Raw genomic sequence first — 22,827 nt, 5'->3', positions numbered from 1 at the left:
AGGGGGAGATTAGCAAGTACAGCAAGTACAGAGCTGCAGGGGGAGATCAGCAGGTACAGAGCTGCAGGGGGAGATCTGCGGGTACAGAGCTGCAGGGGGAGATCAGCGGGTTAGTTCCCCTATAATTGCCCGGATGATGTCCTGGGCAGGGAGAGCACATCGTCAGGGGACAAGGACCGGGCCCAGTACACATTACAGCTGCTGCCCATTCTGTCTGATCTGGGATCATATTGCAATAAGCCGAACCGTCCTGTGATTGGTGGAGAGTGCAGCAGTTCTATAACTTTTCTGCTATAATTTAAGGTTTAATGGACTTTGTTTGATGAAACAGCTGAGCTCATCAAGCGTCCAAGCTCCTCCATTCTGGAATCCAGGGCAGCTCTGTACCCGCTGAGCTCCCCCTGCAGCGTTATAAATAATAATTAGTGATTCCTATTCCTATATATTATGGATAATAATTAGGGGGCCTTATACCTGTATGTTCTGCCGCTCCTCATTTATTCCTCCTAGAAATTAATAAATACATTGACAATTGTGCTTTCCCAGTTAGGGGCGTATACACACTCTGACACCGACCATCGTGGAACTATCTATGGACACACCCCCTTGTCAAGGTGAATAGTAACACCCAGATGGCAATGTATTCAGAACTTTTTAGGAGGAATAACATGAATGGCGCCAAATAACATAACGTGTCCGGAGTGGTGGCGGATTCTCTATAGAGATGAAATTATAACGTGTAACCAGCGCCGGAATTGTGATACTGTGTTTATGTAAATGAAGCCGTGTCATTTATAGTTGTTCATCTTCCTCCTTGCTGGACACATTACCGTAATTGATTCTCTGCACATAGTGACACGTGAGGTCGTGGACTGGTCGTTGGTCACACTCACCTCTTACAAGTCGAGAATTGTGTAAATCGCTGAAGGTCAGAGGGCCGGGATGTTATCAGGATATTGGGTGGGATATTTCCACGCTTCACGTGAGAGGCGTCCTTGTTACTGGTCTGGTCAGGATAAAAGCGGTGACACCTGACTGATCCTAATTGGCGCAGTGTATAATGGGTTTTATTGGCCGGGATTAATAAAGCTTCGCTAAGCGCCTGCTAATCCCCATTTCCATAGATAAGGAACGTTAAGCCAAAGGCCACGTCCAGTGATCCGGCTGTAAATTACCTGTGCGGGGATGAGGTGGAGCACAGATCGCTCCAGATTCAGCAGCAGTTACCACTAGAGATGAGCGAACCTGGAGCAGCTGGAGTCCATCCGAACCCGAAGTTTCGGCATTTGATTAGCGGCGGCTGCTGAAGCTGGATAAAGCCCTAAGGCTATGTGGAAATCATGGATATAGTCATTGGCTGTATCCATGTTTTCCAGACAACCTTAGAGCTTTATCCAACTTCAGCAGCCCCAGCTAATCAAATGCCGATCGTTCGGGTTCGGATCGACTCAAACCCGAACCCGGTTCGCTCATCTCTAGTTACCACTCTTCTCACTATCGGGCTCTTATTACTAGAAAGAGAATAATTGGGATCCACAAAAATACCAATTCCTTCTATAAATTACTATCAGGACTTTCCGGCATTAGCTGAATTGCTCCACCCTGGGGGTTTGGGATCCAATGCAACTCTGCAAGTTATCGTCATCCTGTGGATATTCTGGTCCGGCTATCTGCGAGGACACAGGTCACCTAGTATAAGAGGTCATAGAAGATTCCAGCATCTCCAGCTTCTGCCACCATTAACCTCTTAGCTGCCTGGGAGGTATCGCTGAGGTCTCTCCGCTCTCTCTGTATATGTGCATTAACAAATAATAGACATGTTGTATTACAGCCGAGACCATAGTGACCTGCAGCCATGATGTGACCTTGAATATGTAGGATTATTTATTGTGTATGTGTAAAATATCAATAGAAAAGGAAACAATAGACAGAAACGACTATTTCTGAGTTCAGAACCGTGGACAAGGGCCGGTTATACAGGCGTCCTGGGGCTGAATGGATTTATATTCTAAAACTGCATCAAATCCTACTCAGAACTTTCATGGCACAAGGGAACTAGACTACATGTACGAGAAGTTAGGGAAAGGAAGAAGAATCCATTATGGTTACTAGAGAGGTTAAGGCCATTGTAAAGGGAAAAAGGCAGCGTACAGGAAGTATAAGGAGACTGGGAATATATCTGACAGAGAGACGTATAAAATTATACAGAAGGAGGCAAAGCAGATTATAAACGCTGCTAATGTGGTGTCCTACCACAGTGTTTCTTTCTTCTTTTCTTTTACACCTTCCCAAAACGCTCTGTCGTGAGTGTTCAGAGGTTGTTTTATTGTCTGCCACTAGATGTCAGTATTGTACATGTCTGAGTATTGCACAGCCATAGTTACTAATGGGTTACTGTTTTTTTCTCTTGTACCACCTGATTCTGTGAACCAATAGAAGTTCTTTCTTCTCTCCTCCTATCCTATCTCTCTTTACACTACCACACACACTCCTCACCCATTCACAGCCCAGCTTATATGCACTGAAGGAAAGAGGAAGTGTAGCTCAGTTTCAGCCAGGATTCTGTGGAGAAAGGACGCACCTCAGATCGCTCTCCACAGAGGTTCTACCTGGTCCCTGGCCCTCTGTCAGGTCCCCTCTACAAGTCAGTTGTTAGTCAGTACCCACATGGGTAGGACACAGAGCCTGCTCACTCACTTCTTTCTAGAGGCACCACACAAGCTGTGTGATGCAATGTTAAGCCCCTCAGGAGAAGACTAGCCTACAGATAACCTCAACCCACCCGAGGAATAGGAGTCAGTACAGTGCAGGACAGTCTCCACAGAAAAGCCAAAGAGCTAGGAAATGATCCGGGTGGAGCAAAGTTACTGGAAAAGTCTATGAACTCCATCTCACAGCGTGGGTGTACTTAGGAACTCTAAACATTCCGCTCATCCCCAATTAACAGGGTCTGGGGCCTGTGTCACCCATTAGTACGGTTCAGCCAAAGCTAGTGGGCATAAGGCGGTGTGATGACTATAGGCAAGGTCAAAACGCAGGCACAGGTTTTTTCTTCTCCTTCTTCTACAAGTATTCTTCTCTACTCTCCAACCTCCCGGCAGAGCACGTTACTACTTGGGTTGAGACTCTCACGACACCCTCCTCTCTACTACGCCACCTCAGTACAACCTTATCAACTCCACTATATCCTCCTCAGCACTTATCACACAGATCTGCAGGTTCTATGTTCGTGTATTTATTGGAACTGTATCCAGTGTATCTCAAGATTTGTTGTATCACCTGCTGCACATTTAGTAGTAACCAAGTCACCGTTATTACTGAGTCTGTGATTATTCACCACCACCTGCACAGCGTATACACCGCAACCTTGGGACATCTCCCCTATCTGTGGGGGGGGGTCCTACTATTCGGGAGGGTCATTACACCGCTCTGACCACCCCAGCAGCAACTGGACAGGAGAGAGAGGGAATGGATGAATCTGTGTTATAAACTGAACCTTATTGGTGACATCGAGTCTCTAGACCAGAGATATTAGTAGATACTCTAGATGCGGCGTTTGCTCGTTTTGCAGTGATACTTTGTATACATGACGTTGCTGCGCGGTGTAATGAGCTAAATGAAGTAGCGGGATGCGAGCGGCAGAGACTGTAATACGTGTTCTTGTTCGGTTACACATGAGATTAGAGCGAGCGCCGATCTCACAGGAGAGGGAAATACTTGTCTTATTATTCAGAGAACGAAGTAAACGTCTCCATCTTCTGCTTCCCGAGATGTGAAATTCTGTGGGTAATGGAGTCTGTAGAGCAGGAGCCTCGGGCTGTGTACAAGAGACGGGATCGTGTACCTGCCGTCTATCAGCTAAAAGGACTAAACTGTAAACTAAATTTAATCAGATGGTTATTTTCTCCTTTTCTTCTTCTAGGTTGTTTCCCTCTAGTTCTGCACATCTGCACGCCGGCCGGTAAGTGCGGACAGATTGACAGGTCTTAAAGCTGTAAAGAACAAGTGCCTGATCTTCTCCCTGGATGGAGTATATACTTACACAAGAGTGGGGAATAGTCCCTGATCTTCTCCCTGGATGGAGTATATACTTACACAAGAGTGGGGAATAGTGCCTGATCTTCTCCCTGGATGGAGTATATACTTGCACAAGAGCGGGGAATAGTTCCTGATCTTCTCCCTGGATGGAGTATATACTTACACAAGAGCCAAGAATAGTGCCTGATCTTCTCCTTGGATGGAGTATATACTTACACAAGAGCCGGGAATAGTGCCTGATCTTCTCCCTGGATGGAATATTTCCTTGTATCGGTCTTTCATCCAGAGCTGCATTTCGCTTTTGTTCAGGAAACACGAGTGCAGTAAGGGTTAATGTCGCTCTGTCCTCGTGGCATCACATTTGATGAGCAGCTGCTTCCATTTCTTGCACCGGCCTTAATGATTAGATGAAGACACTGGGCCATCCACCCGGCCTTCTGCGGTAATGCAGCCAGCTGTCAGCTATTTGGCAGGTGCGGCACCAGTATCGGGGAGGAGTCCCACCTTAATCTCAGCGATGTTTACATAACGCAGAACGAGAGCGAATGACAACAGATGGCGGCAGGGAAGGAGATCGAAGATGGAGAGAAGTAAACACCAACATGACAATAACGACTCGACATACACAGGGTTTACTTTGCCATCAGTGGGGATTTATTATTATAGTTATTATCCGATATCTTATTCTTGTTTATGATCTGCATGCAGGGCCGCATTAAGGTTGGAGGAGGCCCCGGCCGACAATTCCCCCCCCAAAATAAATAAATAAACTATACCGTGATCTATACAGATGGCTGTTTACTGTAAGTGACTTAGCACAGACCCCTTCTCGCTCCTGGCTGTATGGCTCAGCATCCTCCTCTGTTGCCCACGTAATGGTCAATAGAGGCTGCAGTGCATTCCCACATTGTGTTTGTGTTAATAACGCAATGTGAGAACACAGCACTTTCTGTGCGCTGTTGCCCACTGTGTTAGGGCCCTATTACATGGCCTGATATCCTCGGTAAGCAGCACCGGTCTGCTAGGGTTCGGGCTGGTGGGGGCCCCCTAAGTGGTGGAGGCCCCGGGGCACGTGCCCCTGGTGCCCTCCCTTTAATCCGGCCCTGTCTGCATGCGCTTATTTAGCATGCGCTAGGATTTAGGCTTTTAGGCTTTTTATGCACGTTTGCACAATGTTATTTAGTTTGCACAAAATTCCATGTGAAATCCAACTCCGCATCCATATCCTGCGCATGGGATGGGCTGTCACTTACTCCAGGCTGAGGCTCACAGTACAGACACTCACTGCTCACATCCCCATCAGCCATGAAGAGATGTAATCTTATTGTGTGAACAGAACCTTAATGATAACAAGAAATAGTTTTTATTTTATTTTACATTTCCTTAAAGGGCTTATCCAGAATGAGAAAAAGCTCAGCTACTTTATTACAAAAACAGCGCCACCCCTGTCCTCAGGTTGTGTTTATTGCAATCTAGCTCCCTTTCCTACAATAGAACTGAACTGCAAAACCCTCACACCCAGCCTGAGGACAGGAGTGGTGCTGTTTCTGCAAGAAAGCAGCCATTTTTGTTTCTTGTGTTTTTTTAGCCTGGACAATCACTTTAATGAAGTTATAATTTAATAGAAAATATAATTTTTTTTCAACATTTTTTCATTAGGTGGCTGCAGTAAGGGGTGACATGACCCCTCTGTCAGGAACTGCAGGGCTGCTCAAGCCTGGGTCCAGGCACAGTTAGATATCTGCATAGCTGCTACAAGCATAGCTAACCATTCTCAGCCCTGTAATGTCCATTGCAATGCATGTTCGCATTAGAAAAGACATTACACTTGGGGAAAGCTGGCTGTGTCACTAGTGTGTGGGGATAGCTGTCATTCACTGCCTGCTACGCTACCGGCTGCCTCAGCTACAATGCTGTCTCTCTCTTCCTTTCCCTTGTAGTGCGTTGTTCCCAGATTTTTGGAAATTCTGGCAGTAGAAGGGTTAAATCTGGGGTTTTACTTGAAGATCTAGATGAAAAATGTGAAATCATAAACAGTGAGAAACAAAAGGGCCACAACGACTTGAACTTTGAATTTCCAGGCTCCGGGCAGTGGTGAAAGCCAAAGGTGGAGTTACAGAATACAAAGATGGAGGCAGAACAGTAACAATGGCGAAACATCCGCGTAACTGAGCGTGTGTGTGAGATGTGTGATAGTTTCACACCACGGACCCCGCCAAGCACCATGGACCCCCGCCAAGCACCAGGGACCCCCGCCAAGCACCAGGGACCCCCGCCAAGCACCAGGGACCCCCGCCAAGCACCAGGGACCCCCGCCAGGCACCAGGGACCCCCGCCAAGCACCAGGGACCCCCGCCAAGCACCAGGGACCCCCGCCAAGCACCATGGACCCCGCCAGGCACCTTGGACCCCCGTCATGTTCTGCAGCGAGAAGGTTCATGTACCTTTTCTATGACGAGAGTAAAAAGAAAAATCCAAAAAAATGCTATCATTACCAGCGCTGTCACTGCCAGAAAATCCAATTCACCAGGCGAATGAAGAAAAACTTGTTTATTTGGCTGCACAACGTTAACATTTCGGGAGAGTATCCTCCCTTCCTCAGAACCAAAGTGCATAGTGAACTCATGGAAACAGTGTGGTTTAAAAGACATGGCAAAACCCACCACACCGCCCAGGGGGAGGGGGAGGGGGAGGAAAGAAAGCAAAACATAGGTAATACATATTCAAATATAAAAGATATAAAACTACTATATAAAGCACAGCACTAGCGCATATACACATATATACATACATACATACATACATACACACACACACACACATGTGAATGGACCCAAGCACCTTCGGATTAAAAGGCGCACTTTATTCAGACACAAGTATTTCTAGTCTGTCTGTATGAGTGAATGTGCCAAGCAACTAACAGAGGAGCGTGTCCACAGCTGTCCCAGCGCTTTAGTGGAGACAGGCTTCTGAACTGAATTAGCATAAGGAATAAGGTCCAGCTGAGATAGTGGACTGGCTGACAGGGAAATCCCCATACAGCCATCATGCAGTACAAAAGGGGCGGGCTCTCAGAACACCAACGTTTCCAAGCTGGTATGAACTATGATTTCAGTATGAGTTATAATGGTTATGACGATCTAAAGTGAAATAAAATAAAATGAATGAAGTCAAGATAATAAAAACAACCTCATATCTCAATAACCATGATGTGAGGATGAAAAAGCCTATAGCAATAGATCCATGCTGTTAGTGTGTGTAAGATAAAAGGACATTGAGAATGTCCACAAATGAAATAGAATATAGGATTTATTTATTTATTTTTTTTTTATTTTCTTTGCATATATTTTTCTATATATATTTATTTTTTAACATATATCTATAACACCTATGGGTCTAATCACACATTTACTCCTTTTTCCTTTTTTTTTTTTTTTTGCCATAAATTTATACATACATTTTCTATTTTTTATTATCTATTAATATTTGATACTTAGTGACATATTTATGTCCTTTTATCTTACACACACTAACAGCATGGATCTATTGCTATAGGCTTTTTTCATCCTCACATCATTGTTATTGAGATATGAGGTTGTTTTTATTATCTTGACTTCATTCATTTTATTTTATTTTATTTCACTTTAGATCGTCATAACCATTATAACTCATACTGAAATCATAATTCATACCAACGTTGGTGTTCTGAGAGCCCGCCCCTTTTGTACTGCATGATGGCTGTATGGGGATTTCCCTGTCAGCCAGTCCACTATCTCAGCTGGACCTTATTCCTTATGCTAATTCTGTTCAGAAGCCTGTCTCCACTAAAGCGCTGGGACAGCTGTGGAGACGCTCCTCTGTTAGTTGTTCGGCACATTCACTCATACAGACAGACTAGAAATACTTGTGTCTGAATAAAGTGCGGCTTTTAATCCGAAGGTGCTTATATATGTGTATATACGCTAGTGCTGTGCTTTATATAGTAGTTTTATATCTTTTATATTTGAATATGTATTAACCTATGTTTTGCTTTCTTTCCTCCCCCTCCCCCTCCCCCTCCCCCTGGGCGGTGTGGTGGGTTTTACCATGTCTTTTAAACCACACTGTTTCCATGAGTTCACTATGCACTTTGGTTCTGAGGAAGGGAGGATACTCTCCCGAAACATGTTAACGTTGTGCAGCCAAATAAACAAGTTTTTCTTCATTCTCCTGGTGAATTGGATTTTCTGGCAGTGACAGCGCTGGTAATGATAGCATTTTTTTGGATTTTTCTTTTTACTCTTGTTTACACACGGCCCCCCGTCCCGTTTAGAGGTACCACCAGCTTTTGCAGTCCTGTGAATCCAGCTAGCAAGCGAGAGCCCCGGCTAGGATATAGACCCTAATTAGGGTGATACGCTACTAGCCCAAGTGGCTTTAAGGTGAGCACAATAGCCCCCCTACACTCTCCACCTTTACCTCTGGTATCACACCAGGCGCCTGTGCCTCTTTTCTTTATTTTCAGTCCTTTTCTATGACGGGGAGGGGGGCATCAGGGTCCACATGGGCTCCGGGGCCCGTGCATTGATTTTACCTCTACCTATTTCTGGTTATTGGTTCCATACTTGGACGGTCGTGATGGATGGCGCGGTGCTGACGCTCCACCTTCCCACCTCTCATCTCTTCTTCATAGGATTCTTTACAAGCCGCTGCAGATCACACACAGATGTTACAGATTCCGTTCATGTTGTTCTAGATAAAACAGCTGAATATATTGTATCGGGCCGTGACGCAGATTATCCGATTATTTACTCGTAGATGATGATGTTTCATCCTCGTTGTGTATGGATTAGATGGGGATGGGAGAATATTCTATAGCTTTCCTCCTCCATGGTTGTTGGTTTCTGTTAGCAGCAGTTGTCACTATTCAGTATCCTGCCTTCGGCCACACTCACACAGTGTATAAACAACGGCCGCTGTGACATGTTCCTGTGGACGATACTACCATATTGGCTGCAGAAACATCAATTTGGGTGGTGGTACAGCTGATTCTCCATTCCCATGATATAATCGCCTGGTATTGTATGACCTTAGTATTATAGCTGACAAGCACACACACTCGGGAACCCCCTCCCCCCAGGAATATCCCTTTAAGGAGGCCGTACACATGAGATTATTGTCAGCTAAACTCACCCACATCATTTCACCTCACAAATAAACTTTATTAAAAATTGAACAACAACAACGATTAAAAACATTTAAAAGGAGCCGCTAATCAATGAATAAAGAATGTCCTTTGGGTAATAATACCGATTAGTGAATAATAAATAAAGAATACAAGAAAAAATTACTACACTAATCACAGAATCAAAGTGCGGAGATAATCGGCCCATGTGTAACGCCTGGAGTAGTGGATCCACTGGACCGTCACCAGCGATGGCACTAACCTCACCAGGGGGCAGAGTCTAAGGGGCCGCTGGTTTTCACCAGAGCCCGCCGCAAGGCGGGATGGACTTGCTGCGGCAGGCAACCCCCAGGTCGCTACCCCTGGCTTGGTTGCTGGTGACGGCAGGCGAGGCGTGGCAGGAGTAGTAGGCAGGAGATGATACTGGCAATGGTCTGTAGGTGAGACCGCACGTGACAGGCAGAACACAGGAACTGAAGTATAACGGGGAAGCAGGATCCAGGAACAAGGAGTGGGGACCAGGTAGCGGACAGGAATCGGGAACAACAGGGAGCTGGGCCAAACGCTATGGGAAGCATGTAGAGGCTCCAACCCAAGGGACAGGGCATGCTGGGATTTATAGGGGAGTGATTGGTGCAACTAACCAATTAAGGGCGGACTGGCCCTTTAAATCTGAGACAGCCGGCGCGCGCGCCCTAGGAGGCAGGGACGCGTGCGCCGGCCGGCACAGCGACAGACAGGAACGTGGAGAGGTGAGGCGCCCCCCGGGGCCGAAGTAACAGCAGCGCCGGGTCCCTGACTATGGACACCGGCTGCTGCATGGGGCAGGAGGCGGTTGCGGCGGCGGCCCGGAACGCGGGACGCCGCCGCGGCCGTGACACCATGTAAATGTACTGTCCTACAGCTGCCATATCCCACCAGTATATAAGGGGCTAATACTATCCCCATACATATTACCGCCATACTGTTACTGACCAAATCCTAAGACCAATATTACCAATAATACCAGTATACAAGGAGGAAATATTACTGCCACATCATGACCACCGCCACAATATTATCACTATCCTATTACTGTGCAAATCCAGTATACTAAGACCAATAAAACAAATACCAGATTAAAAGTAACAAATAATACCCCCACATACTCACTAATACCCCCACATACTGACTAATACCCCCACATACTGACTAATATCACCGCTGCTACTGAATAAGATCCACTGTACAAAGGCCAATGTCACCTCATACAGTCACCATATACAGGGTAGACCCAGTGCTACACAGGTTTTGTACAACGTATAAATGATTACAGTGCAGTTACATCAAGTGACCTTCAGGGGACGTCTTTTTTTCTGAGTCAATCACAGAGATCTTCTCTGATCAGAGTTATTCCCTTTTCATTTTCTTTCTTTTTCTTTTAAATCAACTGGTGTCATAAAGTTCTATAGATTTGTAATTTACTTTAGTTTAAAAAAAATGTTCCAGAAAGAAAAGAAAACAAACAGCTTACCTAACACCTCGCTCCCCGTTACTGAAGCTCCTCCAGCTGGTGGTCTCCTCTTTCATGGTGCGCCGGCCGTGTGTGTTAGAGGCGCTGCCTGTGCTGGAAGTCTGCGCTCAGCCAGTTCTGTGTGCGTCTTAAAGGCCATCTAGTCTAGGTTACTCTGCCAGCAGTTTCCTTTGGATATTCCAGCCGGGGCCCTACAGCTGTTCCTAGAACAAAAATAAGGTACATCCACGGCTGATATTTGTATGAACCTCTACCTGATAAGTCTCACCTGTGCTATTCATATAACAGAAGAGCGCTGACCACGTCTATGGTGCATCAGAAGCAATGTGAGAAAATATTACTAAAAAGAGTAGTAGATACTTGGAACAATCTTCCAGCAGATGTGGTAGGTAAATCTACAATAACAGAATTTAAACCTGCCTGTTATATACATATATCTATCTATCTTAAGATAATAAGAAAGGAAATACTAATAGGGCGACTAGATGGCCCAGTGGTCTTTTGCTGCCAACAATCTTTTATGTTTCTACTAAAATCTACAAAAACACATAATCCAATAACAGAAGGTTCAAAGAATCAAACAACATCTTCTTCTTTCTTGTCATAATTTGTCCAGCCCTGTCTAGGTTTAATTTCTCTCTCGAAGAAAATCTCATGATGATCCTTCCAGATCTTCTCTTCGGCTGTAAATGGCTACAGAGGTTTAGGGGTCACCTATCCCTTATTTACCAACTTCTAGGAAAATCTATTCATTTCTATCTCTTTTTGGCATTGTTCTATATATAACAACAGAGACTGAGCTATATTTGGATGGTTGTGTATTTATACTGTAGGAAGGACTTGAAGACGTCGTATACTGAGATTCTATTGGGAAGCCATAAGAGCGCCCTCTAGTGGAGAAAGAGTAACAATGCATTAGGATGGGTTCATATAGCTGCCATTGTGCTTACCACCTGTTCCCGCCATTCATCATGGTGATAAATGCCGCCATCTTATAACCTGCTTCAAAATGTAGAAAGAAAATCCTTAATATCGTCTAACTCCAGATACTGGTAAATTTGGAGGGAATCTCCACTATCAGACAGAATAGCATTGCCACCATCTTCTCTCTCCTCTCACCGCAGTTTTTTCTGTTTCCAGTCAAAGTGATCTGTTCATTTATGCAAATTGTTAATCAGTTTTCTGCTAATTCAGAGACTCATTTACGGTTATTCTTATGAACTCCACGTTAATTAGAGAGTCTGCAAGTATCAGGTTATAGAATAGAATCCATTATAGTCACCTTGGAATATATGTCTACCAATCTATGTATCTACCTACCTACCTATAACCAATCTATGTATGTACATTACCAAACTAACTAAATAACAACTGTATTGTCCAGTTATATATTTGTTGCAATTAAACAAATACTAATTGGGAAAAGCAAAAAAGTATATAGAAAATCTAAGGGGATTATTAGCACCAGATGTCACCACCACCACCACCATCATCATCACCATCACCACCATCACCACCACCACCATCACCACCATTATCACCACCATCATCACCATCATCATCATCATCACCATCATCACCATCATCACCACCACCATCACCACCACCACCATCACCACCATCATCATCATCACCACCACCATCACCACCATCACCACCATCATCACCATCATCATCACCATCATCACCACCATCATCACCATCATCATCATCACCACCACCACCATCACCATCACAACCATCACCACCATCATCACCATCATCATCACCACCACCATCACCACCACCACCACCACCATCATCACCACCACCACCACCACCATCACCACCACCACCACCATCACCACCACCACCACCATCATCACCACCACCACCACCATCACCACCACCACCACCATCACCACCACCATCATCACCATCATCATCACCACCACCACCTAATTGAGCTCAGATTTTTACAGTCCTGAGCTGACACATCCTGTTCTTCAATGTCTTTCTTACAGACGCTGCCTAGTGACCTCAGAACCCGTCAGACATCTTGGTGTTCTGTTGCGTTGAGCCACATGTCCGGCCATATTCTACTAATACTGTAAACTAGACAACATAAAGGATCTGCACAGTCTCCCTTTACATTCAAACAAAATGTAGTCAAATTATTGAGTAAATGATAGAACTGGCCCCTAATTGTCCACCAGTCGTCTACATTGGTTAAAGACTTCCGCCATGTGCCATAAAACAACAACCGCCTGCATACTTACCTCCCTAGCTCCCCTGGTGCCGGAGCTGTTCTGGCTTTCAGTTGCCGCCCCTGTGCTGTTCTTCTTTATTCCAATGACATCCCGCTCTCCCCTCAGCTGATCCAGAGCTCCGGAAAAGGAAGAGCAGCACAGAGGTGACCTGATGGAATGAGAGACGCAGTGTCTCGGAGGGGTAAGTATGCCAGCTTTTGCTGTTTTTATACACGGTGAGGTGTAAGGCTTATTATTTGGTTTTCCTGGAAGATCTATTTATTTTTTCCCTCCTGGAGGTAAGCAGCAGGTTAAGGGTTGGACCAATTTATTGGACCAATTTATCTGACAGATTATTGAAGCCAAAGCCAGAGACAGACTATAAACAGAGATCAGGTCATAAAGGAAAGACTGAGATTTCTCATCTTTTTACTTCCATCCCTGGCTTTGGCTTCAAAAATCTGTCAGATAATCTGTGTGGGTAAAGGAAAAGTCTTCATGCTGACAGAGCGTACCACTACAGTAACATGAATATTTAACTATTTCGGAGTTCCCAGCATCATATTGAAGTCAGGTCCCTAATTCTGAACCATGCAAGAAACGTGTGAATGACCCCCATTACATATACGCCATGAAGGCTTTTTAGGAGTTATGGAGAACGCTCAGGGGTTAAGCTCCCTCCTTACCGGGCCGCTGTCAGCCACTTTCTGCAGCCAAGAAACACGGTCAGTAACCTGCATCATAGCCGCCCTGTACAGTAGAAATAGTCCTGGAGGCCGAGGACCTGTGAGAAGGTTCCATGACCAGGCGGAATTCTCTACCTACTGATAATACTCTTCCAGGAATAGGAACCGGCCTAACCATGTTCTGCAGTGTCTTTGCCAGAAAACCCACCAGCGCTCACTGCAAGGTGGGTTGGACTTGCTGCAGCAGGCGGCCCCCAGGTCGCTGACCCTGGCTTGGTTTGCTAGCGGCAGTGGGTGAGATGCAGCTGGAGACACATAGGCAGGAAGGCAGGAACACAGCAGGAGTCAAGGCTGGAATCAGGGCAGCAGTCACGGGCTGGACTCACAGGCTGCAGGAACCACGGGAGAGCTGGAAGCATGAAGAGGCTCCAATAAATAGGGCAGGGCTATACAGGAAGGCTGCTATGCCGCACCCAGTCAGGAGCACACTGGCCCTTTAAGTGCGGCCACGGTGGAAGGTACGCGCCATGACTATAACATTGAGATTGTAGATCTTGTCTTCCATATCTATGTTCAGTTTTCTCTATCTTCCCGGGATAACTAGGGATAGTTTACAATATGCTGTATGCCATGATAATAGAGTGCGGCATGTGTCCTGTAAACATCGATTTACAGCCAAACAACTGAAGAGGTATTTCCTTCATCGTTCATGTTTTCCATAATCGTTTCCTTCATGGTTTCCATCATTGTTTCCGTAATCGTTTCCGTCATTGTTTCCGCCATCGCTTCTGTCGTTTTTTCCATCATCGTTTCCTTCATCGTTTCCTTCATCGTTTCCATCATCGTTTCCATCATCGTTTCCATCATCGTTTCCTTCATCGTTTCCATCATCGTTTCCTTCATCGTTTCCTTCATCGTTTCCTACGTGATGGCGGCAATGTGAGGTTCCCAGTCATTTCTTCCCTCGTTTCTGAGGCTCCTCTAGAAGACGTGATGCATATTCATACCTATCATCCAGTATAATGTATTCCGCATACAGAGCTGAAGTCTAATGAGACACAATTATTCCCGCGCTATTTATTGAGAGACCGTTCTGCTAATGGAGATGGCGGCTATTTTTACCTTCTACAAATTCCTCTTAAATCTGTGATGAAAAAGTAATTAAAGTGCTGGAGACCAAACAATGTAAAACTTCTTAGATGTTTCCTGTGATTATGTCTCAAAATAATAATCAGAACTAATGTAACACGACAATAATTAGGTTTGGTTTCCAGCGATGGGAAGTATATAAGCAAAAACATGGAGGCTGGAAACGCACGCGGGAGTATCTGCGCCAGAAGCAGATTCCAATGGGATGGAGAATATACAGGGAGGACGTGGCTTCTGTTGGATCCGCTTCTGGTTGTGGCACAAGAACTCCTGTGTGTGTTTCCAGTGTAAAACAAAAAAAAGTTAGGATGATCGGCTATTGTAGAGATTATATTATTGTTATTATGGGGGGGGGGGGGGCTGATCTAGACCTTTGTCTATTACGTCATACATGCAGTGTTGTAGCTGAGCACAGGACAGGACGGGGTTACTGACTATTACTGTCTGTATACCAGCATCACTAAATCAAGCATCAGGTGACCAGGCTCTATAAACAACCAGGTCACCTGATGCGGCCGGCCAATCACTGCAATGCTTGCAGGCAACATGGCTGTGACATTGCTGGATGTGGCATCTCTTATTGGCTGATTAAACATGCCGGGAGGAGACTATCATTTTTACTTGAGCACCATGCAGCACTCGGTCGAGTATCGAGTACTTTTGAGTACCCCAATACTGGAGCGAATAGTAAGCTCAAAACAGCATATTCTCTCACCTCTAATAATGTATCTGTGATGTAATGTTATGTATCTGTGATGTAATGTACCTGTAGTGTAATGTACCTGTAGTGTAATGTTATGTATCTGTAATGTAATGTACCTGTAGTGTAATGTTATGTAGCTGTGATGTAATGTACCTGTAGTGTAATGTTATGTATCTGTAGTGTAATGTTATGTAGCTGTGATGTGATGTGATGTAATGTAATATAATCTTATGGAGCTGTGATGTAATATAATATAATCTTATGGAGCTGTGATGTAATATAATATAATGTTATGTAGCTGTGATGTAATGTTATGTAGCTGTGATGTGATGTAATGGAGCTGTGATGTAATGTGATGTAATATAATATAATGTTATGGAGCTGTGATGTAATGTGATGTAATATAATATAATCTTATGGAGCTGTAGGTGTCATTTTCCTTCTGAATTGTTAGATCTTATGTTTATCCTGTGATACTTTCCTCTTATTGGAGTTATAATCTTTTCCCGATATCGTTATTTCCCACTAGTCTACAGACAGCTGAATATACCTGTGCCGTCCATTGGGATAATGATGTAATGATTCCAGAGATGCGTCTTTCTCCCATGTTAGAGGTTTGTACATGGTTTCTCCATAATCTACAAGCCATTTACTTTGATTTATATCCTTCATTATGATCCGGATAACGAGGCCTCCTCCATGTATCCTGCTCGGCATACTAATATCTTATACTTTATTCACCATTTATCAGGATTTCCTCCATTCTCAGTATTAGAAAGAATTAGACATCAATCAGAAATCGGTAAATTCTGCGCATGTGACTATTGGAAACAAGTCAGCGACACAAGCTAAAATGATTGTTAATTTGTTTTCCCTAAGACCCATTGGCATCACAAGTCTCCATATGTTGTGATGCCAATGGCACGTAAGGGAACTGATATTCGAGGTGCAGGACAGCCGCAGGTGCCGGGTTACAGGGTCCTCCTCCGCCTGGCAGACTATTGGTTTGGTGACCCCGTCTATTCATCCTATATCTGGTTTCTTTTGTATGATATTCTCTAATGGTGCGTTTACACAGACAGATTTATCTGACAGATCTTTGAAGCCAAAGCCAGGAACAGACTATAAACAGGGATCAGGTCATAAAGGAAAGACTGGGATTTTTCCTCTTTTCAAATCCATTCCTGGCTTTGGCTTCCAAAATCTGTCAGATAAATCTTACTGTGTAAACGCACCCTTACATTGCACTTTGTACACGATAATCGTTTCATCTCTATGGCTATAATAAGGATTTCTTTCATAGATTCTTCTCACATGATACCAGCTGCCATTATTCCTTTTTTTTTTTTTTTACTGCAATTTTGAATATTTGTCCCATTTGTGTTTTCTTACAATAAACTTTTTGATATTTGTTTGTATCGGGGTGCATCACCTTTTCCGGCACATTGCTTCTTCTTTATAGGTCTAATGTCTGCACAGGTTACAGCATCCTTCATGGATCGAAACTGAAACAATCTGTAACATGATACTTTTTAATAATATATATTTTTTTTGCATTCCAGGACCCCTCGTCCATATCACATGTGCAGAAATAGCTGGATGGTTGGGAGCCCTGATACGCCTATTCTCCGTCTTGGTGGCGTCAGTGATGTCACCTGACTCTATCTAAGGTTTATTTTTTTGTGTAGGATTTATATTTCAAACCTACTCAAAAAACTCTCCCGGTCTCAGATTTAGGACATTACTTTAAAAAAGTCAATTAAAATTTTATTTGATTTCTTCTCATCCATTCCTATGTGGACTTGCTGTTCTGTCCTCTATGCTTCAACTTATGGAAAGTTCCCCCCCAAAAAACAAGCGAGCATAAATGGGTGCACCTCTGAATCTGATTGATTCTCCTTTATTGACAACCACAGAGCAGAATACAGATGAAGGTAATCCATACTCTGCTCCTAATAGGACAGCATAGCCCTGTGCACACTCATGGTACAGATGGAAGAGAGCAGCAGATAACAAAAGATTAAAGGCTAAAAAGTGCAATAAGGGACTGTATATAAAGAAGTATATAGACAGGACTCTATAAGAAGTGCAAAAACTGATCAATTGTTTAGAGAATATAATGCAAGTCAAAAAACATCAATGCAAAAAAGTTATAAATCCCTTGTCCAACCAACATGTAGATAGCAGAGATGAGCGGGTAAATGAAGGAAAGCGCTTCAGCTCTTGTCAGTCGGCTGCACTGATCTCCGCTCAGTTCTGGGTTCCTGGCACAGCTGGATGCAGCCTGAGAAGCTTCTCCCGGGTCGGCATCCAACATTGCCACCAGATGCCCGGAGCAGAACAGAGAGGATCAGCATGGAGATCAGGGCCGCCGGCTGACAAGGCGATTGCTGGGGGTAACAGCGCTTTGCTGCGTTTATGCTGTAAATTTGCTTGTCTCTGAGGGCGCCTTTACAGATTTATCTGGCAGATTTTTGAAGCCAAAGCCAGGAACAGACTATAGACAGAGAATAGGTCATAAAGGAAAGACTGAGATTTCTCCTCTTTTCAAATCCATTTCTGGCTTTGGCTTCTAACATCTGTCAGATAAATCTGTCTGTGTAAAGGCACCATGATAGACACTGCCCTTAGATACTGCTGTCTATGGGGTGTGCGGGGTGTATGGCCCAATGTGTTGCGTCTTCAGAATAAGTGACCGCCGGTCGATTATTTACAACAAATGCAACAAATTCATGAAATAAACATAAGATATTTACTAGAAGCTGCAGCGGATTTCACAGGGTTAGAATACAGAACTGATATAGATAAATCCCCTTTCCTTTGTTCCTGATCCCGGCCGGTGGTGATCCATACCATAGGGTGTGCAGCCGGCACGGGGTATCGGCCCCATCTGGCTGCATATCATCCTGTCACCTGACCAAACCTCCGGTCTCTCCATGAGGTCAAAGCGTTAGAGTAATTATGTGCACCGGCTGATCACTCCATAGAAATAACCAGGTACTATGTATAAAGACCTGCCTCACCAGACATCTGTATTCTAGACATGTACAACCAATAGTCTATTACGTCATGGGGCAGGTTCTAGGCCAGGGATGAGGAACCTTCCGCCCTCCAGCTGATGCAGAACTACAATTCCCATCATGCCTGGACAAACAGCTCTAGGATATGAATAAAGGTCTCCAGCACCTCATCTTGGTCTCCAGCACCTCATATTGGTCTCCCAGGTTTCCCGGGCAGTGACATGACCTGTTACTAGGCTAGACTGATAGATCACTATCTATCATCTATCTATCTATCTATCTATCTATCTATCTATCTATCTATCTCCTATCTATCTATCTATCTATCTCCTATCTATCTATCTATCTATCTATCTATCTATCTATCTATCTCCTATCTATCTATCTGTCTATCTATCTATCTATCTCCTATCTATCTATCTATCTATCTATCTATCTATCTATCTATCTATCTCCTATCTATCTATCTATCTATCTATCTATCTATCTATCTCCTATCTATCTATCTCCTATCTATCTATCTATCTATCTCCTATCTATCTATCTCCTATCTATCTATCTCCTATCTATCTATCTATCTATCTCCTATCTATCTATCTATCTATCTCCTATCTATCTATCTATCTATCTATCTATCTATCTATCTCCTATCTATCATCTATCTATCTATCTCCTATCTATCTATCTCCTATCTATCTATCTCCTATCTATCTATCTATCTATCTATCTATCTATCTATCTATCTATCTATCTATCTCCTATCTATCTATCTATCTATCTATCTATCTATCTATCTCCTATCTATCTATCTATCTATCTATCTCCTATCTATCTATCTATCTATCTATCTATCTATCTATCTATCTATCTCCTATCTATCTATCTATCTCCTATCTATCTATCTATCTATCTATCTATCTATCTATCTATCTATCTATCTATCTATCTCCTATCTATCTATCTATCTCCTATCTATCTATCTATCTATCTATCTATCTATCTCCTATCTATCTATCTCCTATCTATCTATCTATCTATCTATCTATCTATCTATCTATCTATCTATCTCCTATCTATCTATCTATCTCCTATCTATCTATCTATCTATCTATCTCCTATCTATCTATCTATCTATCTATCTATCTATCTATCTATCTCCTATCTATCTATCTCCTATCTATCTATCTATCTATCTATCTATCTATCTATCTATCTATCTCCTATCTATCTATCTATCTATCTATCTCCTATCTATCTATCTCCTATCATCTATCTATCTATCTCCTATCTATCTATCTATCTATCTATCTATCTATCTATCTATCTATCTATCTCCTATCTATCTCCTATCTATCTATCTATCTATCTCCTATCTATCTATCTATATACAAAATATACGCAGCACTCTGAAAACTCGTGTATGGGTGCCAGCTGTCCCACCTCGGTCCAACCGGTGTAGTAGATAAATCCAATATCAAAACGACTGCAGCACTCCAATAGTGTGATCTGTGCAAGTGACTTGCTTGAGAAAGGACCCCATCGACGGGTCTGAAACGTCGCTGTTTGTTGTTATGAGCCAATAAATCTTTGCACAGATCACACTATTGGAGTGCTGCAGTCGTTTTGATATTGGATTTATCTATCTATCTATCTATCTATCTATCTATCTATCTATCTATCTCCTATCTATCTCCTATCTATCTATCTATCTATCTATCTATCTATCTATCTATCTATCTATCTCCTATCTCCTATCTATCTCCTATCTATCTCCTATCTATCTATCTATCTATCTATCTATGTTCTATCTATCTCCTATCTATCTATCTCCTATCTATCTATCTCCTATCTATCTCCTATCTATCTATCTATCTATCTCCTATCTATCTATCTATCTATCTATCTATCTATCTATCTATATCGCTCCTCTAGAATATAAATGTCATGATTACATAAATGTATTGTCTGTTAATGGACAACATGATAGCTCAATGGCTATGTGCTCTACCTCGCATGCTGGTGACCTGGGTTCAAATCTCCTGAAGTCACTGGGTCTGTAAAGAGCAAAAGTTCTACTAGGTGGTGTGATGTATTACCTAAAGAGTCATCATCTGTGTATAAGGGAAAGTATGTTTTTAAAAACCTATCTCCCTAAAGCCATTTCTGCTGCCTCAGGGCAGCTGTATTATAGTCATGTCTAGTACTTGGAGCCCCAAACATATGTGGGACCCTGAGCTTCTATCCCATGGAGCTAGGAGGATTTGAACCAGGGACTCCAGCATGCTAGCAGGACCACCAGGCTCTATACCCCCTGAGCCAGCTCCTGCTCTGTGTAATGGGGGAGCATTTGTCTGTGTCATTATGGAGAAGGAGGAGACGGTAATAGGCTAAATAAATGGGAGGAAAGTGGGATTAGAACCCTGGTTCACCCAGAAGAAACATATGTAAGTGGCTTATACCACTGAGCCACAGACAGGGTGGATATCCTTAGGTGAGGTTTCTCAATGTCATCAATAAAATAACAACTATAAATGTCCTGAGAGCAATAACATAAACGTGTGTTTGTGTGTGTGCGTGCGCATGCGTGTGCGTGCTTCGAGAAAAATAATAAAAAGATACAGACACTAGAAAGGTCCATAAAGCATCTACATGGATCTCCATCTCAGCCCTTGATCATCCGTCCATCATAAACCTTGTAACAAAGTTGGGAGCACAGGAGTAGAACTCTGGTCGTCCACGTAGCTTGGATGGAGGCGGCTGATCCCACTGAACCACTGGAAGAACTGGAAGACTTGGAAGCTTTGGGTGGTACCGTGTCATCAATAACGGTACATGCACATTGGGTGTGAGCGAGCGTCGGAATCCGCAGCAGGTTTTCCACGGGAATTACTCAGTGTGCATATACCATAAATGTTCTCAGCTTGACCAAGTTTCTGTTGATCCAAAGGGTTTTTGGGGGAAAAAAAGCGATAGCCGTACAAGAGCCAACCTCAGTGGGGTATGAACCAGGAGCGCAAAAGATGACAGTCAGCACCCAAGCAACCGAGCCATCACTCTACAGGGCAAGGGCCAGCTGTTATACATCATCCACAAGGCATCAATGTGACACTTGTAGGACTTCAGTCTTGGTGGCTCCATTATAGGGATGTGCTGATTGTATATATGAAATGTGACGGTCGTACGTAATATTCTCACCGCAGACCCAGCAAGGAGACTAGCGCAGTTGTTGTATATATTGATATAATATATTATATTCTGGAAAACCCCTTTAAGTACATTCCCACCTTACTCTCTGTGAATCCTCCTTGTCCCCATGTTGTAGCATGTATCTCTCCCTATCTTTCGGAATCGTTCCGTCCCTCTTTCCAGGCTCCATCGTGGATGTTTTGCATTAGTCTTAAACTAGAGAGAAAACATTTGTTCGGCTTGGCGGAATACGCAATTTTCTACATGAAAAATAAGGAGACGCAGATCTCTTGTATCTGTCAGCAAAGAGCGTGATGACCAGTCAGGGAGCAGACGTGTAGAGACGCATGCAGATTGGGCAGCTATTACAGCGCAGATCTCCCATCCGTTCTTCATATCGTCCCGCCCGCATCATCTGCTTCACCGAATCAATGTTCCATCTCAGCGGCTTATTAATGGCTCCAGACGAGAAACAAATTCACACCTTGCTAAATCTTTATTCCCCAGAAGCCAAAGACGAAGCAGCTGCAGATTAAAGATGGAAATCACCAGAGATTGGGGAAGAGAAAAGGTGGATGAGATTCTACAGGATTGTCTGTATTGTATTGTCTGTATTGTATTGTCTGTATTGTATTGTCTGTATTGTTACGTATCGGAAGACAAAGGGGGAGATTTATCAAAGGGTGTAAAATTTAGACTGGTGCAAACTACCCACAGCAACCAATCACAGCTCAGCGTCCAGCTCTGGTGAAAGGAAAGCTGAGCTGTGATTGGCTGCTGTGGGCAGTTTGCACCAGTCTAAATTTTACACCCTTTGATGAATCTCCTCCAAAGAGTCTGAATTGTACAGAATGGGAGGACATTAGCTCATCTAATAAGTGACTGGTTAATTTACCAATATTATAGATGTGTAAAAGCCTCCAATCCGAGAGGATGATGATGATCTGACGCTTTACAGAAACGAACGGTCACTTTAGCACATTTACATTGTCGGTGTATTTACAAACCACTCTGTGCTGTAACAATGAGCGATGAGATCAACTACTCCAAAGAAACTGCAATGTGTAGCACGGCCTTAAAGTGTCGCTGTCATTTTCTCCACAGAAATCAATAGTACAAGCAATTTGAAGAAACTCTGTA

The sequence above is a fragment of the Dendropsophus ebraccatus genome, chromosome 7 (genome assembly GCF_027789765.1).
Source record: "Dendropsophus ebraccatus isolate aDenEbr1 chromosome 7, aDenEbr1.pat, whole genome shotgun sequence".
NCBI classification, from domain to species: Eukaryota; Metazoa; Chordata; class Amphibia; order Anura; family Hylidae; genus Dendropsophus; species Dendropsophus ebraccatus.
Note: the sequence above shows the minus strand (reverse complement) of the source record.